Raw genomic sequence first — 20,904 nt, 5'->3', positions numbered from 1 at the left:
ACAGTTAGACCCAAACATCATGCCCATAAGGGTTAAGCCTCTAAAGGCTAATGGGGATATATGTATATATGCAGACTACAAGTGCACACTGAATAAGGCGCTACAACAGCATGCTTATCCAGTGCCTGTGGTAAGTCATATTCTGCCTCCCTCAAGGGGGGGGGAGCATTTTTGCAAAGCTTGACTGGGCACAGGCCTATCAAAAGCTACCTGTTGATGAGGCAGCTGCTGAGGCCCAGACTATTGTAACTCACAGGGAAGCCTTCAAGGTCAAGAGACTGCAATTTGGGTAAATGTAGCCCCTGGTATATTCCAAAGTGTCATGGAAAGCAAACTTCGAGGTATTCCTGGGGTCTGTCCCTACTTTGATGATGTCCTCATTGCTGGGGAATCATCTCAAAATTTAACAGAGAGATTAAGGGCTGTCTTGCTTTGTTTTCGAAGAGCAGGCCTTAAGTTAAAGAAGGACAAGTGTAAGATAGGAGTCACTTCTACTGACTTCTTAGGATTCAGGATAGATGCTCAAGGCATTCACCCCGCTGAATCTAAATTGCAGGCTATCCAGCAGGCCCCAAGCCCTAAGTCTAAAAGTGAGCTGCAAGCCTTCTTGAGGCTATTAAACTTTTATCATGCATTTCTCCCACATAAAGCTGCGGTAGCAGAGTCTTTACCCAGGCTCTTAGACAAGCAGGCCTCTTGGCAGTGAACCAAAGTCCACAAAAAAGAGTTTCAATGAGGTTAAAGCCTTGCTCACTTCTAATGCAGTTTTAGCGCATTTCAATATTTGCATCACATGCGATGCATCTCCTTATGGGGTTGGAGCTGTACTCAGTCATCTGAAGGCTGATGGGACGCAGGTCCCTGTGGCCTATTATTTGAGGACTCTGTCTTCTGCAGAGCGAAATTATGCTCAAATTGACAGAGAAGCCTTGGCCATAGTAGCCAGCATTAAAAAATTTCTTAGATTTCTTATATTTCACGGTCTTTACTGATCATAAGCTTCTGCTGGGGCTGTTTACCACTAACAAACAGACCCCACATATAATTTCTACTCGTATGCTGAGATGGTCCGTTTTCCTGTCAGCATATGACTATACATTGGTCCACAAACCAGGAAAAGCCTGAGCAGACTACCCCTGAACCAAGTAGAGTCAGATCCAGCTCCAGCCATTAATATTCTGTTTATTCAGGAGTTACCTGAGTCTCCCCTCAATGCCAGGGATGTGGCTGCAGAAACTGCCACTGATCACATGCTTACATGCGTGCTGACATGGGTGTTGTCAGGATGGCCTGACAAGTGCCCGGATACTGAGTTCCAAAACTTCTGGCTCAAGAAGCATGAGTTTTTCACTTTCAAGGGTTGCCTGTTATGGGGTAGCAGGGTAGTGATCCCAACCTCATTGAGGTCTAGAATCTTGATCTCTCTGCATGAGGGACATCCTGGTATTATCAGGATGAAAGTGTTTGCACGCAGTCATCTTTGATGGCCTGGACTCAATTAAAGCCATCGAGGCCCAGGTGCGTGGGTGCCCAGTGTGCTACCAGTCTTGGCCTGAAATGCCTCAGGCCCCAGTACATAGGTGGGAGGAGACTCAAACTCCATGGTCTAGGGTGCATATAGATTACGCTGGGCCCTTTCAAGGGCAATTCTTCTTGGTTGCCATTCCAAGTGGGTAGAAGTTGTTCCTGTTTCCTCCACTACTACTACCAGGACCATCCAGGTATTGAGAGGAATTTTTGCATCACACGGTCTTCCAGATGTTCTGGTTTCAGATAACGGCCCTCAATTTACCTCTTCTGAGTTCCAGGGTTTTCTTCAGGCCAATCTGATCTGGCTCCCTTCCACCCATCCTCCAATGGACTGGCTGAGAGAATGGTGTGCACTACCAAAGATGCCCTCAAGAAACTGACTTACGGTAACTGGCATCACAGGTTAGCAGATTTCCTTCTTGCACACCGCACCACACCATGCACTGCTACTGGGAAGAGCCCCACTGAACTCCGCTGGGGTCGCCGTCTTATCACTAAATTGGACGGATTGCACCCAGACCGGGTGGCTGCACAGATGTCACAACCACGAGCACCTAGGAGACTCCAAATGGGTGATCCGGTCTGGGCACAGAACTATGGGCCTGGTCATCTCTGGGTCACAGCTGTGGTCTGCAAGGTCTCTGGACCACTTTCACACGAAGTCGCCTTGGGAGACGCAGACACATTGACCAACTGCGTTGGAAACTGGACTCTCACCCTTCTGATCCTGGCTCTGCTCTGGAGAGGGAGGAGGACCATAATATGCATTCTGAGGTTCAGTTTCACAGGCCTAATAGGCCATCATTAGCCGCTCTGAGGCTATTGGGGAGTCATCCCAAGGTTCCGCAAGTGCTCCCAACAGGAAGTCACAGGATAGGAGGTCATCCCACACATGCATAAGTAGTCCAGACAGGGAGTCACACCAGAGGTATCCACATTATTCACACATATCACAGAGTGCTCCAGGCAGGGAGACTGACCAGGGGTATCCACATAATTCACAAACAACAAAAGAACAAGAATTACAGCAGGGGCACTGGCCCAATTCTGCAATTGCTCCCAGAAGGAGGTCAACAGGGAAGGGGGTAGCCAGGGAGGCAATTCCTGACTCTGGCACTTTCGGCACGTGCTTGGGGGCCACAGAGTACTGGGGCACTTCAGCTACCCAGCACTCTCCATCTGCTGGTCTTGGGTTTGAGGGACAGTGTTCCCAAGAAGGGTCCATTGTGGATCCAGGGACTACCACCCCTCCAAGGTATGCTGGCTTGGACTTAGAGGGTCCAGACAGCCAGCAGATGGGCAGGTCAACCGGGTATTTGGGGCAGCAAAGTCCTGGTCTGCCTAGCCTGGTAGGCGAGCAGGTGGGCCAGGCAACCTCACCAGGGTCACAGGAAAAATTAAGGCAGCCACACACTGGCCTGCCTCACCTGGTAGGCAAGCAAAAGGGCCAGGAAATCTCTCTTGGCCCTAGGAGGTCGCAGCGGGCCAAGTGCCCACCCAAATATCTTAGGGAGTTTGTGAAGTTGCTGTCAAGTTCAAAGGGGTCTGCTCGTAAGGGCCCTGAATAGGAAGATTATTTTGTATTATTTTTTGATTTTGGATACGTCTATTCCTGAGCAGGTTGAAGGGGTTTTGCCTGAGGGTAGCCTCAAGTATTCCACATTTGGTGCATTTGATTTGTGGTACTATATAACACTCTCCCAAGGGATAACGCACTTTTGTGCGCAGAGAGATGTTCCATCTAGGGGGGAGGGGTGTTGTGTCCTAAACCTGCAAAAGCATTGGTCCCGGGCATTCCAAAAGCTGCCCAGGACCAGACTGAGTGATGCCGGCCTTGTGCGCATGTGCAAGGCACGAAAACACCTGATACTTTGTTGCGTTATTGTCCAGGTCTCTGGTCGCTTAAAAAGAGGCCTACGCGCCTGTGCTCGTTGTTGCAGCATTGATTAAGGGAGAAATAAAGAACTGTTGAATTCGCCATGTTTTGTCATCATTCGCAAGCGAATGGAGTATTTTACATCAGGAACAGTAGAACATTTTGAACAAATGAATGCAATTTTTCTCGCATTTGTGAGAAAAAGCTACAGAAATTTTGGAAACTAAGTTATTTTATTTTAAAGAAAATAACATGCTGTTTTTTTTATTATTTGATCAAATTAGATGATGTCTACAAGTAATAGCTCTGTCTTTGTGGATAAACCCAGTGACAGAGCAAAGTTTCCACCTTTTCTCTATTTATATTAACTTACAATGGCACCATTTTATCTTTCCTTCATTAACTCTAATACATTCCCAAATGAATCATCAGGTGCTCAAGTCCTGAATGAACCAAATGGCAGCAGAAAAGAAAGCAGATTACTATAAATATGGCTCTATCCAAGCTATTGTTTTCTTCTCTAGCCTTCTTGCTAGATATCTTTGTGTCTTCTATCTGAGCATCAAATAGGGTTGAATAGCATGGTTTTAATTAAAGGGGGAAAAAAACCAATAGTTTTAATTCTATCTGCTATTATACCTCAGAACTATGAATGTTCCACCCAAGAAAGCTGAGATGTAGCACTTACTAGAGCAGAGCAAGACAGCTAATTCTTCATTCACAACATAAAGTAAAATTCTTTCTTTCTGCTTTCATACTCTGAACCAAGATTCTATCCACCATAATAGCACCAGAGGGAAGAGGGGGGAGAATAGAATGCAGGATTATCTATTTGGGAGTAGGCTGGTGCTTTGAGTAGCACGGCTCCAGAAATCAGGACCAATTGGTGCTGGGTATCTGAGAGAGAAGACTGGGAGTTTTCTCTGTTTAGTGATTACATGGAGTGCAGTACAGTGCTGGAATTTGCTGTGACAGCTAGATCTTGCATGCTTTATGTTTTGCTTTATCATGTCCACTCCTTGCAAAAAAACCTGGAAGTGTTAATGCTTTGTCTTTGAAACTTGGTTACTGATACAGATTTGGACTCTATTGAACTTGGACTAGAATAAGACTAATGCTTGGTCTGAATTGTATTGCTGCTGTTGGTTCTCAAATTTTAACTCTGCTGAACTCAAACAGGCTTCTTCTCATTGTGGGCAAAATTGCTTCAAAACTGCAGCACAAACTGAAACCGAACATAGGTATCAGCTTTATAACTGCAACACAAATCTAAAATGAATGCAGGTATCAGCCTTAATGCTTTCAATGTGAAAAGTGACAAAAGGCTACCACAGGGAAGAATGTATGTAATCCTTGGCCTAATTTAATGTGGCCAATTTAATTTAAAAAATCCTTTGCAAGTAAGCTATTATGACCTCAAGCAAACTTGGTTTGTCTTTTCCCCAGTACCCTGTTCTATGAATTGGTTAAGAGAATTTAAAGAAGTGAGAGAATTGATGGCACTATCTATTTTGGGTTCTGACTCCTGCCATCTCTTGTTTTAATCTTATTCAGCATTTGCATGCAACATGGTTCCCAACAGATGATCTTTGTGTTCTACAATAAAAAAATGACATAGAACACATCGATTACTTTCATCAAGCATTGTATTCAATGTGCTAAGTTATTATGGAGCAAAGCCAAATGATTAGGAACTGACCTCTAGTCTCCATTTCTATTCATGAGAACTTAAGTGCAAGTTTAATAGTAGAATTTCTACAAATTATCAGCTCCCTGATATTAAGAGAAAAACAAATTCTGCATGTACAGCACCCAATGTGATCATTTTCTGATCCTAGAATAATTAGCTATCACAGAAACAGTCATGCAAGAAAAAGAACAAATCTGACTGCTTGCTCTTTAATTATGGGCTTAATTGGGTTTGAGGATCATCACCCTCAGATCTAGATTCCATCAAGCATGTCATTTAGAGGCTGATTTTCAATGAACTCAATTGTAAAGTGGTATTATCAACTGAAAGCTGACCTGTATCTCTGCTGTTCTTCAGAAATCATCTGCATGCCATTTTATATCAAAGTTCTGTATCAAGAGCACCAAGTATATTTAACTTACTGAAACCTCCAAGTTGATCATTTTGGGAGAGAAGCTGTGCTCAAGGTGATTTCTATATGAAAATGGATAATCTCCTAAAGTTTGTCCGATGCTGATAACAGTTTCCTGCTGCTACATAGCAATTCAACCATGCTGAGCCACTCTACTTTCCAGGTCCAAGACAGGAGTTCCCTGATAATATAAATACCCTGTTTCTATTATAAAGTCTGACTGTAGATTTAATCACGTTACATGATGGATGTTGGCTCAGCAGAACAGTAACAATGCTCACTGAAGCTCACTGTGAAAATTTCTGCACCTCAAGCAGGATTGATGGTGCCTGTTAAGCCAGGGGGTACAAAATGTCTCATTATTTTAGACTTAAACATTGGTAGTGATGGAAAGTAAATCTATAAACATGATATAAAATTGTACATCTGGAAGGGTTTACTTGTTTTATTAATGAAAACTATCTTGATTTAGTTCTCATTAACTAACCCCAGAACCTGTTTACTCCATCCTGTTTACTGTAGTACACTCTATTGAAAGAAATTGAGGTTTCTGAATTAAAGGTCTTTTGTTATATTGGATTTCTATGTCTTTGATGCAGTAAATAGTATGAAGCATGAAGGATGATTACGTACACAGCAAAGGATTCCCAGGGAGTTACCACTGCATTACTTTCTGATCTGGAGAGGCAACACACTTTTTATTTTGAATGTTTAAAATGCACCTGAGAGAAGAGCTTTGCTTTTATCAGCATGACAAAAACAACTTTCCCTCTGTTCTGGGTGCCATATTTGAAGAACAAAAAAAGTAAGTTGAATTTGTTAGTTATTCTAAAAAAAGAACTTCATTTTCCATATAATATTCAATCTATATTGTTTTTCAGTTCATGTCACCTGTAATTTATAGTCTACTCTGACTTCTAATTGTGTAAAGTTATACAATTGCATTACAGTGGGCTGAAGATGGAATTTGATTTGTAACTATAAAATAACCTAATTCCAGATTAAAAATCACAGCAATAAAAAAATAAGCCTTTGGCTATATTATGATCAACTAAGTCCTTTTTTTCATAGCAGGAATTTTGACGGTACTCATTAATTACAGAATAACATAATAACAGAGTTGGAAGGGATCTTGGAGGTCTTCTAGTCCAACCCCCTGCTCAGGCAGGAAACCCTATATCATTTCAGACAAATGTTTGTCCAATCTCTTCCTAAACACTTCCAGTGTTGGAGCATTCACAACTTCTGAAGGCAGGTTGTTCCACTGATTAATTGTTCTAACTGTCAGAAAATTTCTCCTCAGCTCTAGGTTGCTTCTCTCGATTAGTTTCCACCCGTTGCTTCTTGTCCTGTCCTCAGGTGCTTTGGAAAATAGCCTGACTCCCTCTTCTTTGTGGCAACCTCTGAGATATTGGAACACTGCTATCATGTCACCCCTAGTTCTTCTCTTCATTAAACTAGACATACCCAATTCCAGCAACCATTCTTTATATGTTTTAGCCTCCAGTCCCCTAATCATCTTTGTTGCTCTTCTCTGTATTCTTTTTAGAATCTCAACATTGTTTTTACAGCATGGTGACTAAATTGGATACAGTATTCCAAGTGTGGCTTTACACACACTTATAGACATTATAAAGTGATATTAATCCTTCACATGATCTTGATTCTATCCCTCTGTTAATGCAGCCTAGAACTGTGTTGGCTTTTTTGGCAGCTGCAGCACATTGCTGGCTCATGTTTAAGGGTGAAAAGGCAGGAAACAGAACTGAAAACAATTTAAAAATGGTTTAATTCCAGGTGCATTTTATGGTGGAATCAGAAGGTGGTTGTCTGAATGCTTATATACATGACATCTATTTTCCCTGCACAAAGAATATGATAACTTTAGCTCCAACCATTTCCTAGGCAGCATCTCTCACCCAGTCTCCCGAAGACATTTCTACATACCATTTCAAGGAGTCTGAAGAACAACGTATCTATTTTAAAATTGTTTATCGGCTGAAGTAGCACAGCTTCATTTCTACAGTTAGCTTGACCATAGGTTATCCTAATTGGGACCAATAACTCCATTATTACATGCAATATCACTGAGTAGAAAATCATGTGATTGTGGCAAGTTTAAGGCATCCCTTTCCATTCAGTCATTAAACAAGTCACCACGGATGTTAAGCAAGGCATCATGACGGAGATTTGCCATTTTATATCCACATCCTCTATTATCCTGCTTATCAGAAGGTAATGGCAAAGCATTCAAATGATTGTCATGTGACCACAGGATGCTGTAATTATCTTAAATGCAAGGACTGATTGCAAAGCTGATATTTTTACACTGGTGTAATGGTTGTTAAAAGAGGCAGTCTTTTAACAACCATTACATAATTAATGCCCAGGGTAGAATTCCTTTGTTCTTCCAGCCTCATGCCTCCCAGCCACACGGCTTGGAGGCCCTATGCTAACATGTGATGCTTATGCAGAAGAAGAGGGAAAATCCATTATCAATTTACCTATGGAAATGAACAGAGAGATGTAATATACAGAAGTAACATCGTAAAAGCAAGTATTTACTCTGAATAAACATTTATCTGTTTTATAATTATATAAAATTATATTTGTTATCCTCTACAGTAGCTCCTGCATAAAATGTAGATTTTGCACATCTACTCATTATATAAATTGGTCTAGTAAGTCAAGTTTGTAATAGTTTTTGTTTTTGGTAACCTAATGTTTGTTAGTAATTGACACATAATGATCTTTCCCTGAGTAATAAATTTTGAAATTTCTTGAAAAAAATAACATGAAATAAATACATTTGCTGATATGAAATAAATACATTGGCTGATATTTAGTAATGATTTGTTATGCATTCTTTGCGCTGCGAGATTTCCTACACGTATTGTGAATTCAAATGATTTCTAGTTATCTTACAAGCTGCTCTTTCAGACAGAGGTCACACTGGCTTATAAAATGATTCCAGTGAGACTAATAGTGTTTGTCCTAAGTTTATACCAATTACCATATAGATGGCTAAGTAGGAAGAGAGAGAGAAAAAAACAGGGATGGAGTTAGGCAAATAAAGCAGGTGGTGTATGATTATAATTTCTCCCAGGAATGCAGAAACACAGCTCAGACGTCACTTTGCTTTTAGCAAAACTAGGTGTGCATTCGTTCAAACCGGTTCAAACCGGCGTTCAAACCGGTCAGTCCTAGAAGAGATCAACCCCAACTGCTCTTTAGAAGGCCAGATCCTGAAGTTGAAACTCAAATACTTTGGCCACCTAATGAGAAGGAAGGACTCACTGGAGAAGGGCCTAATGCTGGGAAAGATTGAGGGCAATAGAAGAAGGGACGACAGAGAATGAGATGGCTGGATGGAGTCACTGAAGCAGTAGGTGTGAACTTAAATGGACTCCAGAAGATGGTAGAGGACAGGAAGACCTGGAGGAACGTTGTCCATGGGGTCGCGATGGGTCGGACACAACTTTGCAATTAACAACAACAACAACAAGGTGTGCATTTCCTAAAGTGGAGCATATAGTTTACTCTGAAATATTTAACCTAACCTGGAAATATTTTCCCACACCCCTTTACAAAGAGGTGACAATTTTTCAAATATTCTTGAACCTCCCTCAGATTTTTTGAAATCCATATCAGCTATAACAAGAGCTGTATCACTGTATCTTCTGCCCACACACATTTACACATTTACAAACATACACTCTTTCTTACAGAATCAGGAAATAACAGGCTTCACTTAGCCATGGTGTGCAACCTGAAGTGCATTGTTAACAGTCTTAGAAGAGCAGAAAATACAAGCTGTGCGTCAGAAAATGCTGACTGCAGCTTTTTATAATCGGGAATTTTGTTTCAAAAGGACGTTACTCAGATCTACACATTGTAGTGTGTGTTCTCTCTTCCTGAAGAGGCAAGACAAAGGGTCAACATAATTAGAAAAGTGGAAGGACTTGATGGCATCTGTAATACGTACAATAGATTAGCTTTCTTTTAGATATATTATGAAGCAAAAACTAAGATGCACCAAAACTAAAATGAAAACTTTGCAATACAAATGGGATTGTTGGCCGTTTAAAGAAAAAAACAGGGAAACTCAATTTTCCCTGTTTATTTGTGTGCATGTGAGTGTGACTGATTGAAGCTGAGCGTTTACTGACCGGATGCCCTTCCTGACACCTTGTGTGTATTTGAGTGAGTAGTGTGATGGCCTACAGGTGGAGCTCTCACCTCAGAATCAGGAGGCTGCGAGAGATCGATCCTACTAGCAGCAGAAATTTGTCTTTCTGAGTGCAATGAGTAATTGAATGTTGCAAACACTGCGTAGAGATCAGGAAGGGCATCTGGCCAGGAAAAGCTCAGCTCCAATCAGTCACCCTGACTCCACCCGGATGTAAAGAATTACAAGGTTGTTAAAAGAAAAAAAAAGTTTGTGTGTGTAAAGATTCTGAACTTTGAAAAGGCAGAACATTATTCTTTCTTAATGGCCAATCTTTTTATTCAGGCAACTCCACTTTATCATGACTTTTTTTTCTCCATGAACTTTGGAAATTATAATTTTTATCCCTCTGAAATTCATCTCCATATAATTGGATGTTTTTCCTGAGATAAAATTTTCACAGAAGGCTTATTCTATCCGTACGTTTTTCATCTTGAAAGGTAATCATGAAAATTATTTCCAAAGGTTGACATTGTTTCTTTTTTAACAGCTTTATTGAATTTTAAAACAAAAACAAAAACTAAAAAGAATTAATAATCAAGAAAGAGAATAGAAGAATGAAAACATGTTTTGTTCATCAACCCTAAATGTATCTTCATATTTATTGATAACATCTTTGTTTATTAATCTTAAAACCAGTTAGTACACCAAATTCTTTTAATTTTCTCATTAACAATTCTATCCTTTTCAATGGATTTTCCAATATCAAAACCAAATCATTTACAAAAACTCTCAGTTTGTGTTTTTTAATTTTTACACTCATTATGTTTGTAAAATATTTTCTTTTTTTTTAATTTTTATTTTTAACCAACAAGACAAAACAGAACAAAGCAAAACATAACACACACACACACACACACACACACACACAATATATATACCCCTCCTTTTTTTACAGAAATTACGTAATGGTAATCTAATATTTACATTTCCCCCTTATTCTTCTTTAGAATATTTGTCCTTATAGCCCCGTTATTTCTTATTTACATTTTTCTTCCTTCATGTTCTACTTCTTACTAAGAATAATTCATATTATTATTATACATTATTATATACATATTTTCACTTTTGACCTTTCCATATTTATTCTCCTCTATTATTTCTAGTCTCCAACCAGACATACAACTTGTTCCATACTATATAATACTCTGTGTCTTCCTTTTCTTTTATCTCTTTTGTTAATATGTCCATCTAAGCACAGTCCAGGATTTTTCTTATTACCGTACTTCTTCTGTTTGTAAAATATTTTCAGTCTGTTTGCCAATATTGTTTTAAATAACTTGTAATCACTATTCGGTAATAACAGAGGTAATCACTATTCAGTAATAATAGCATAGAGGAGTAATAATTTTTAGTTAAGTTTCAATCTCTGGGTTTTAGTATTAGTACAATATTAGCTTTTTTCATGATGTTGGCATCTCCTTTCTTAGTAGAATATAATTCATTGTAATTCATTGAAGGGATTATTATTATTATTATTATTATTATTATTATTATAAGTTCCTTGTAGTCCATCCAGACTAGGGTTTTCTTTCTCTTTTCTTAATTTACAGGCTAACCACTTTACTGGTTTATTTGCAAATTCAAAATTTTTTTGTTTAGAGTAGGGGTTTCAACTTTGGAGTATACAACCTTGTCAACTTTAATACTTATGGACTTCAACTCCCATAATTTCCCAGGCAGCAGAGTTGAAATCCACAAGTCTTAAAATTGCCAAGGTTGGACACCTGTGGTTTAGAGGATAGTTTATTTTAGTTTCCATTTTTCTTACTGTCAACCTGGATAGCTAGTCCAAATATAGAATTTTATGAATGAAATACAGAATTTTAATTTGATATGAAATACCTTGGCGACAATTTTTAAAATTCTTTCTTTCTTGTCTTAATTGCCTATAAAATAACCTGGGTTTTCTCTTGTGCCTTTTTTTCAATTTGCTATTACAGTAGTGGCCAAAATTGTGGAAACCTTTTCGGAAAAGTATACAGTAGAAATGCCACCTTAGGTTAAGTTTCCACCAATTTTTCTTCTAATTTCTTTATAACTGTAGCCTTGTTCACTTAATAATACTATTTTACATCACTTTCTGTGCAACCAGTCAACTCTTTGCACCATTACTTTAATTTTATCACATTTTACAAGCTCATTAAATGAAAGAACACAAAAAACCCCAACCAACTTGATAGCAATCACATAACACACTGACAAATGTCCTCCTCTCAGCTTCAATACACGACATCAATAACTGAATCCTACTGTGATCTGATTGGCTCATTGCCAAAACAATATGACACCTGTTTGGCTCTCTAATCACTCATGCTCATTGACTACAATCAGATGAAGGAGAGCTACCTGATATCAACCTAAACAAGTTGTGCTTCCTTTTTCTGGTTATTTGGCTATAACTTTTCAAAGAATAAAGCATAGATAATTGAACAAACTTTGTTGCATTACATTCTTGATTAAATTATCTTTTCATTGATATATAATTTTATGGTACCACTCCCAAAAAAAGTGGTATTATTAGCCATCAAACCTCAAAAACACACTTTTCCCAAAAGATTTCCATAATTTTGGCCTTTCTTTCATAATGTTTCATTTAATCTCTGGCTAAACGTTATAGATTTCTTTTTAAGCATCAAGCTCACTGGTTTATAGTCAGAAAAGGGATTTAGTAAAATCCCAATTTTAGAGATTGTTTCCATATTTGAAAAACTTAATCAATTACTGTTATTGTTTGTGAAATTACTATAATTTAAGAAAGGCCAAATCCAAATCTTCCAAATCCAGAAGAAGAATGTTGTACATTTTATTTATTTCTCACATTTATTTAGACGCTTTCTCGCTGTGGGGCTACTCTAGGCAGCTTATAATAATAAAAATGAAAAAATGAAAAGAAGTGTAAACAAAACAGAAGTAAAATAATAGAACAAGAAAATATACAAAGAAAAAGAAAACAATGAGACTACATCAAAACAACAAAAATATATACTTAGCAGACATAAAACATCCTATCTTTAAAACAATTGGCATATATCATTTGAGTTTTAACCTATCAAAATATTTAGTTGTGATAAAAATATATATATTGGAGAACAATTAATTGATTAAATAATTGAATAGCTACTGAAAAAGTACAGTTCTTAGGATAAAAAAACTATTTGAAAATTGAAAACATACATTTTAACTTAAAATATGTATTATTAATATTATTTTATAATTATATGTATACAAAAATGAATTTTATTCTATGTAATTTTAAGGACCTATATCTATGTATATGGATTTTTATATTCTTGAGTCCGATTGAGGAAAAGGGGTCAGCCTTCTTTTCACTTAATTGTAGATCTTTGTTCGCGGTAAGAGCTTGACATCTTTGAGTTTGTATGCCTGAAGTCTAGAATGATTAGGGAAATGAACAGATGGCATAAAACAGTTCTTTTTTTTTCTATTCTGCCAAAGCTATATCGGCTGTTCTTTTTTTTAACCAGAAAGTCTCATACTTATGTCTATCAGAAGTATCAGGAAGGCAGAAAGAATGTGGAATGAATGATAAAAGGATTCTCCTTCGGTCTTCTCTAGAGTCTGGATGCTTGCCTTATCTAGAAATTATGTTGCACTAGACTTCTTCTTGGGCAGAGTGACAATTATGAACCATACAGAATAAACTCTGGTTGAACCAAAGAATGGCAATGAAGAAAAGTAGTCACCCAACCAAATCTGGTTCTTTCCTCTGCCTCCATGTTCTTTTCTCGGATTCTCTTCAGGTTGAGTCACAAGAATGGCTCTGCTTAATTGGACTAAGGTCTATCTATCTGAGGTAAACATAAAACTAAACTAACATTATATAATCTTCAAACTTACACAAATTCAGTCTCTTTCAGTCACGATCACCTGATTTGCCATTATTTCCCTTGCTTAACAATGGTTATTTTTCAGTTAATGACATCTTAAGGAAGCTGTAAGAGATTTTATAACTGGTGAAAAATGACATACTATACAACCTTCAGGGCATTATATATATGCTTAAGGTCCTCCATTGGGTAGTAATGAATTCTTAGGTGCAATCGAAACTGTTGCTTTTAGCCTATAATTAAGTAGGAATATTTTTATGTGATTAAACAAACTGAGATAAGGAGGCAGTGCTTTTCTTAATGGGACCAACTTAACAGACCAGCTTATTTTTAGATATTAAACTCTAATATAGAGGTGAAGATAAAATTATTTTGTAGTTGCTGGTCATCTTTATAGAGGTATGGTTTGATTTTTTTAAAAAAAGAGTCTCATTTATGGTTCTGTTTTGTATTTTGTTTTGAGTTACTGTGGATTATTTTATTGTGTATATTTATTAGGTAATGTTGCAACTATTGAGGTGGTTAAATATTAATATTTTATTATTTGCATGTTGCTGCTTTTGATGTTTTGATTATAAGCTACTATAACCCCATCAGATTTCATGGTATATATACACTTAATAAATTAAACTTCACAAAAAAAAAATAATTAGTAGAAATTTACGTATTTAGATTATTTAAGCCAGATATGTGGTTCTGCACAATAGATATATAAAGCTGGGATAAGACCTGACTTAGTGTTTGCTGTATCATTAATCTACTGATTTAGTTAACTCTTTCTATATATTTGTTATAACGATGTACATGAAAATGATGTGCCTACAGGTTAGTGCTTGGACTGAAAATCAGTTAAAAATTAAACTTATTTATCTATTATTTTCTTAGGGTGTCACTTGAAGTAGTCTTTGTCTGCCTCATTTTCCCTAACTACTTTAGTGAGTCTCATTTTTTCAGGTGTCACGTTTAATGACCTCTTTCAAAGATAGGAAAACTTGTAATGACTGTGATGTGCAAAATGTGCTTCATAAATAAATGGCATCAATTTTCCAAGGCAATCATTTTTCAAATATAGATCATCTGAGATTTTGTGGATTTACAGGTAAGAGCAGGGGTAGGCAACCTTGGCTCTTTTATGATGTTGGACTTCAACTCCCAGAATTCCTGAGGCAGCACAGAATTCCTGAGCTATCAGCATCAGTAAGGCAGCATTCAAATATTTACAGTGCATTTTCTCATTTGCTTTGAACTACAGCACAAACATGTCTCAAAGAACTTTTTTGTGTGTCATGTTTTCATGAAGTTGCCTTTCTATGATTGTCAACCTATACCTGAAGCAACCTGAAATCATTCTTAGCAATGCCAAATGGACAGTGATGTTTTTACCGTTGTCTCGGCACAGATTTTTACCATGATTGCAACTTTTGGTCAGAAATGTATAAACATTAACCTTAAGTCTCTTCAAAGGGTCAGATGCAAAGCCATTTGTTTTATTAAGTGTGAAATATTATTTAATGTTAACCGATTAAACTATTTATTGCTATATGTGCTGATACAGTCATTTAACTTAAGCAAAATAGTTTCATACATAAGAACTATCATGATGAGGACAGAATTACACAGTGCAAAGAAGTGGAAAAAAATTGAATCAATCCTATCTTTTCTTCTCATCTTTTTCTGCAAGAGGAAGGAAAAATTTTTGAAGGAGAAACACAATTTATCTATATTGTAAACTAATACTTACTATAATGGATTATATACATGTATGTCTAATGACATCAACTGATCCTGGACAGGGCTGTCTAGGGATGCAGTTATAAATGCCCTGTATTTCTTCTCTAAGAGAACAGTGGTTCTCAACCTGTGGGTCGGGACCCCATTTGGGGTCGAACGACCATTTCACAGGGGTCGCCAAACAAGGCTGTCTGCCATTTTTCCCCCCTTTTCTTTGGCCACCCCCCTGGCACCTGGTGATGTATGAGTGGTTGGGGGTCACCACAACATGGGGAACTGTATTATGGGGTCGCGACATTAGAAAGGTTGAGAACCACTGCCTTAGAGATAAGCAACATTTTGGAATCAGAAGATACACAACACTTTTGTTAGGTTCAGTCATGCTCTGTTTTGCCTGGGTCTCTGTGCACAGGAAGCATTTGCAAGGATCTGCAAAGGGAGCAATTCAGTGCAGTCTTGGCTGGCCTCACAGATTAGGGGAAATCATGCTTTCTCGAACCTGTGAATAGTGGGCTATATTGACTGAAGTTGATGGGAGTCAGATTAAAGCACAGATTTCAGCTAATGGGAAAATATACTGCTCAGAAATGATGCAGAATTTTGGCACAATAATATAAAGATCACCTTTTCCTATAATTTGGATTACACCAATATGAGTTGGTAATAAACTGGCTCTCCTGCTCGGCGCAGACTAGTGTTTGTCAACCTCAGCAACTTTAAGCTGTGTGGACTTCAACTCTCAGAATTCCCTAACTAGCATAGACAGACATAAATCAGGTGATAAAAACTGTTTTAAGAGTTGTTGTGAAGTACATTGGCGAGGACTTTGGAGGCAAATATTCTCTGCCAGAGACTTCATCCTGAGAAACAAGCTCCCCTAGAAATAAGATCAGCATCTTTGTTGGTTGCTTAGGTGAGGATTTGGGGATTAATAACTTCATATAACATGAAAAAATGTTGATTTGTCTAAGATCATATTTGGGGATGAATTGCTTAATCCTCCTTTCATATTGTTTTATTTTCTTAGAAGTACTATCACTTTTTAATTCTTCCATCATTCCTTCAATTATTTTGCTGTCCAAATTTTATTACTTTTTCAAACTTAGTTTTATTTTATTTTTTTCAATTTTTATTGATTTATGTTTTGTAGGTTGCTGGTGTCTTTTTAAAACTGATTTATTTTCCAATATAGTTTTCCACTTAGTAGATTTCAAAGGAGATTATCTTTGTCCTCCACTTTCTTTGTGCATTCCAAACATTTTCTCTTAGTTTCTGTTGATATTCAGACGATTCTGACTATATTTTATTATTCTGAATTATCTGCCCCAAAAGTTGTTAATAATGATGATGATGATGATGATGATGATGATGATGATATAAAGTTGGAAGCGACCTTGGAGGTCATCTAGTCCAACCCCCTGCTCAGGCAGGAAACTCTATACCATTTCAAACAAATGGTTGTCCAGTTTCTTCTTAAAAACTTCCAGTGTTGGAGCATTCACCGCTTCTGGAGGCAGGTTGATCCACTGGTTAATTGTTCTAACTGTCAGGAAGTTTCTCTTTAGTTCTAGGTTGCTTCTCTCCTTGCTTAGTTTCCACCCGTTGCTCCTTGTCCTGCCTTCAGGCGCTTTGGAAAATAGCTTGACTCCCTCTTTTTGTGGCAGCCCCTGAGATATTGGAACACTGCTATCATGTCCCCCCTCGTCCTTCTCTTTGTTAAACTAGACATACCCAATTCCATGGGTATGTTGACTTTTGTAGCACATTTTTCTTTTGTGGTTTTGAAATATTTTCTTTTTGATATATTTATTACCATACTAATTCATTAAGTTCCTTTTCCACAATACCTTTTTTTCTGACTATGAAATATCTCTAATCATAAGTAATTATTCAGTGATGGCTCATTCCAGAAAGTTTATTTTCCATATTTCATACATTCGTTCATTTCACACATTGAACTATGAATTAATGGATTTAATTCATAACAGCATTTTATAATTTCTAACATTCCATTAAGTTTCAAACTTTTTGGAGTTTTTCTAGCCATTGATTTGCTACCATTGGCCCTTGTTGCTCCACTGATCTGGGCAACAGCCAATCCAGTGTGGAAGTTTGTTTTCATCTTTCAGGATAGGTCAGTAGGTCCCTCATGGTTCAATCCTAGTAGTTAAGGCCTGCCTTGGGAGGCCCAATCCTTATCTACAGTGCCACCAGCTCAGCCCTTAGCTTCATTGAGAACCTTACACGTCACCACTATCACCACAATAAGGCAACACTGCATGGTAGTGGTACTAATAGCAGTACTAGTACAATTTCTTGACTTGTGAGTTTTTATCAGTAACATCTGCAGAAAGAGATCTGAGCAGGCCACCCTGCAGCCTGAACCCCATCTGATTTGTGTGTTTGTGTGTGTGTGTGTGTGTGTGTGAATACATATTGCATGATATACAAAGGGATTTGGTTTTGATTGCATTATCATGACTGCTGTCTTGCCTCTTTTGAAACTCCTGTGGATGCCCCTGATTTCTATGCCTTCTCTGAATATATCTTGCAGTCTTACTTTGGTTTCGGTTTTATTGATTTGATTTAAACAAATTATATCTTATGGCAGAATACAACATTGAAATAACAATTAACTATTAACTTGTATGAACTTTATTTAACCTGGTGTATATCATTTACCATAATAAGAACAAAACACACCTCATGGTGATATAAAAGAAAAAAAATTAGAAAGACAGCGCATATCCAAATTGGATATGACTCACTAATTATTTAATGGAGGTCAAAATAGTTTCTAACAGTTCCTATTACTGGTTTTAACAAAAAAAGATTTCCACATTTCACCAAACTGCCGAAATGTGGATATTTAACATGGTTCTTTTTGTGAGCGAGAGCCGACATATTATCATTCTTTTGCAAGCAGTTGCAGCAAGAATTATGTGTTGGCTTACTAAAAGACTGACTTACTAAAATTGCAATCTGATTTTAGATTATGTAAGGTTTATTAAATAATTCTTTTATATTTCTAAATTATATATTTTTTATTTTATTAAAAAAAGATAGAAAGAGGTAATAAAAGAAAATGAAAAAAAGAATGCATCAAGCAGTAGCAAAATATAAGGTCAGGATAACTGAAACCCCTGATTCATTACTGCTCGTATATGATTATTATTGGATGAAGAACAGTCATCCAATAGTCAAGTAGTCATCTTAATTGCTGGTCACCCAAGTGGTCTATAACAAATTCCCACAATGGTATATTGTAACAGTTTTTATTTTAATCCAAGATCATGTGTTTGTGTTGATAAATTATACAATGTTGGGTGTTAGTCAAAAATAATATCCCACTAAGTTGTATTCATGTCTCTCACATTGTATTTGTCCTCTCTTACTTTTCTCTGTGAATTGGTGTAGAAACATCTGAGGTTTTGAGTGCCATCTACTGGTATCTCTATTGTTGTATCCTGTCAAACTTTGAGTCTATCTCCTGACTTTCTGTTTTTCCCTTTGTTTTGCTTTCTAGGCTGTATCCTTGGTTCCATGGTTCACCCCCGTTTGTCTTTTGTTCTATTAAAGGCTCTACTGATAAGACGGCAAGGCATATGCAAACACTTTTTGTCTAGCTTTTGTAATATGAATTGCATCACTTTCAGGAAATCTGGAAGGCATAGACCTAGTATATGCCATTGTTGTAGAATCCAAAGCCTTCTCAGAGACTTTTCAGATCCCCTTTACTCTTATATCATGATCCTCAAATCAAAGGATTAATGGTGAAAAAAAACACATTGTGCTCCCAGTTCCTTCCTTGGTCAAGATTCCATTGATTCCAGAGATTCTTTCAAGGGGATCGTGTCATTTATCCCATATGGACCAAGAGATAAAGATATCAGTAGATTTGAATAGTCTTAAGAACCTCTTGGGACACATCAAGTATACAGGAACTGGAAAACAATACCCCTTCCACTACATAATATCAGGTCTGCCTGCAGTTGTCTTGATTTCCCTTCGTAGGAAATCACCTTCCACCCCAACAGTACTTTTCCAAAGTGGCTCTTGAATTTCTTTAGTCCATAAGACCCAAATGTCTTATGTTAGTTAGCAACATTTGCTTAGATGGTTATTGATCATCCTCTAGAGCAGTGTTTCTCAACCTTGGCAACTTGAAGAGGTATGGACTTCAACTCCAGAATTCCCCAGCCAGCACAGCTGGCTGGGGAATTCTGGGAGTCGAAGTCCATATCTCTTCAAGTTGCCAAGGTTGAGAAACACTGCTCTAGAGGGAAAACCTGGTACTGATTCCTGGGTTCCATTGATAACCAAGTGCTTCCTGATCTTGCTTCTCTGGATGACATTTTTCCCACATTTTTTAATTTTTGTTTCTGCAAAAGGGCTTCCCCTCTCTTCTCTTATGTCTTCTTTGCGTCTCTGTCCTTCATGATGACAGATTCAGCTGTCTTGTTTAGGAACCTCTTATCTTTCCGGATGCAATTCAGTGTAGCAACTCTTTCTTCAAATCCCTTATTCTATTCTCTACAAAAATGTAAAACCATTTATGCCCAGGTGTATTTTTTTCTAGTGTTTTCTAGACTATTTAAAGAACATTAAGGGTGCAGTGCTGGACTTGCCAGGGACACAGTGTGGTTCACCTATTGCTACATAGTTTCAGTTTTAAGAAGATAATAGTACAGGTTGATAGATGGACATCAACACTGGTTTTGGTTCTCTTTTATGGGGAGTCGGGAGGTTGAGAATGGAGCTTGAAAAAAACAACAAAATAAAATAAAGATGAAACCAAATTAAATAAAAGCCTTCTACTGGTGTATCCATAAGAAACAAAAGCGAACATGAAGAAGTATCTCCTGCCATGGGCTGCCCTATCATATTTACCTATGTTCCTGTATGAAAATAACCCTGCATATATTTTCAACAAATGCAAAATTGAAAAAGAAATCAATGCAGCAGAGCAGCAAATGGCTTCTCATCAGTTGATAGGAAAATAAAAAGATTTAGCCAATAACTGTAACAAGACAGCTTCCATAATTATCAAGTCCGCTGACCATTATTACTTTCTGTTAATCCAGGGGAATTAATGGTTCTGCAAAGAACAGCTACATCCATGATTCCTTTGAAAGAAATAACTTTACTATTCTGGAAATTCAGTGATGTTTTTATCCTTCCTTAAAGTCCCTGGAAAAGGTTATGAAATTGTGTTTGAAATTTAATGGCAATAGAGATGAAAAATAGAGATGTTTTCTAGGATCCTGGCTGGAGATAGCTGATGAAAGAGTGTTAGCAGAAGATAGTTTGAACTTCATAAAGGCAGGGAACAATGAGTCAGCTAAAGCACAGTGACCTTGATCAGGAAAACTTTAAACTCAGTCTGGTAAGTAAGAAGCTCAGATAAAGATTTGTGCATAGAAAAAGAAAGTGAGAGCTTTGTTGTTATGGGGCCTATTAAACCACTCAGTGAAAAATCAGAGCTTGGCTCATAAAGTCCACAGCTTTCATTTTTATATACACCAATGCTCCGAATAGAGGGATAAACAAAATGAGCTTGAACTCCTGGTATCAGAAGGCAAATAG

Source organism: Crotalus tigris, unplaced genomic scaffold, assembly GCF_016545835.1.
Source record: "Crotalus tigris isolate CLP2741 ecotype Arizona unplaced genomic scaffold, ASM1654583v1 scf7180000017536.10889498, whole genome shotgun sequence".
In the NCBI taxonomy this organism is placed as follows: domain Eukaryota; kingdom Metazoa; phylum Chordata; class Lepidosauria; order Squamata; family Viperidae; genus Crotalus; species Crotalus tigris.
This window is presented reverse-complemented; position numbering follows the sequence as displayed.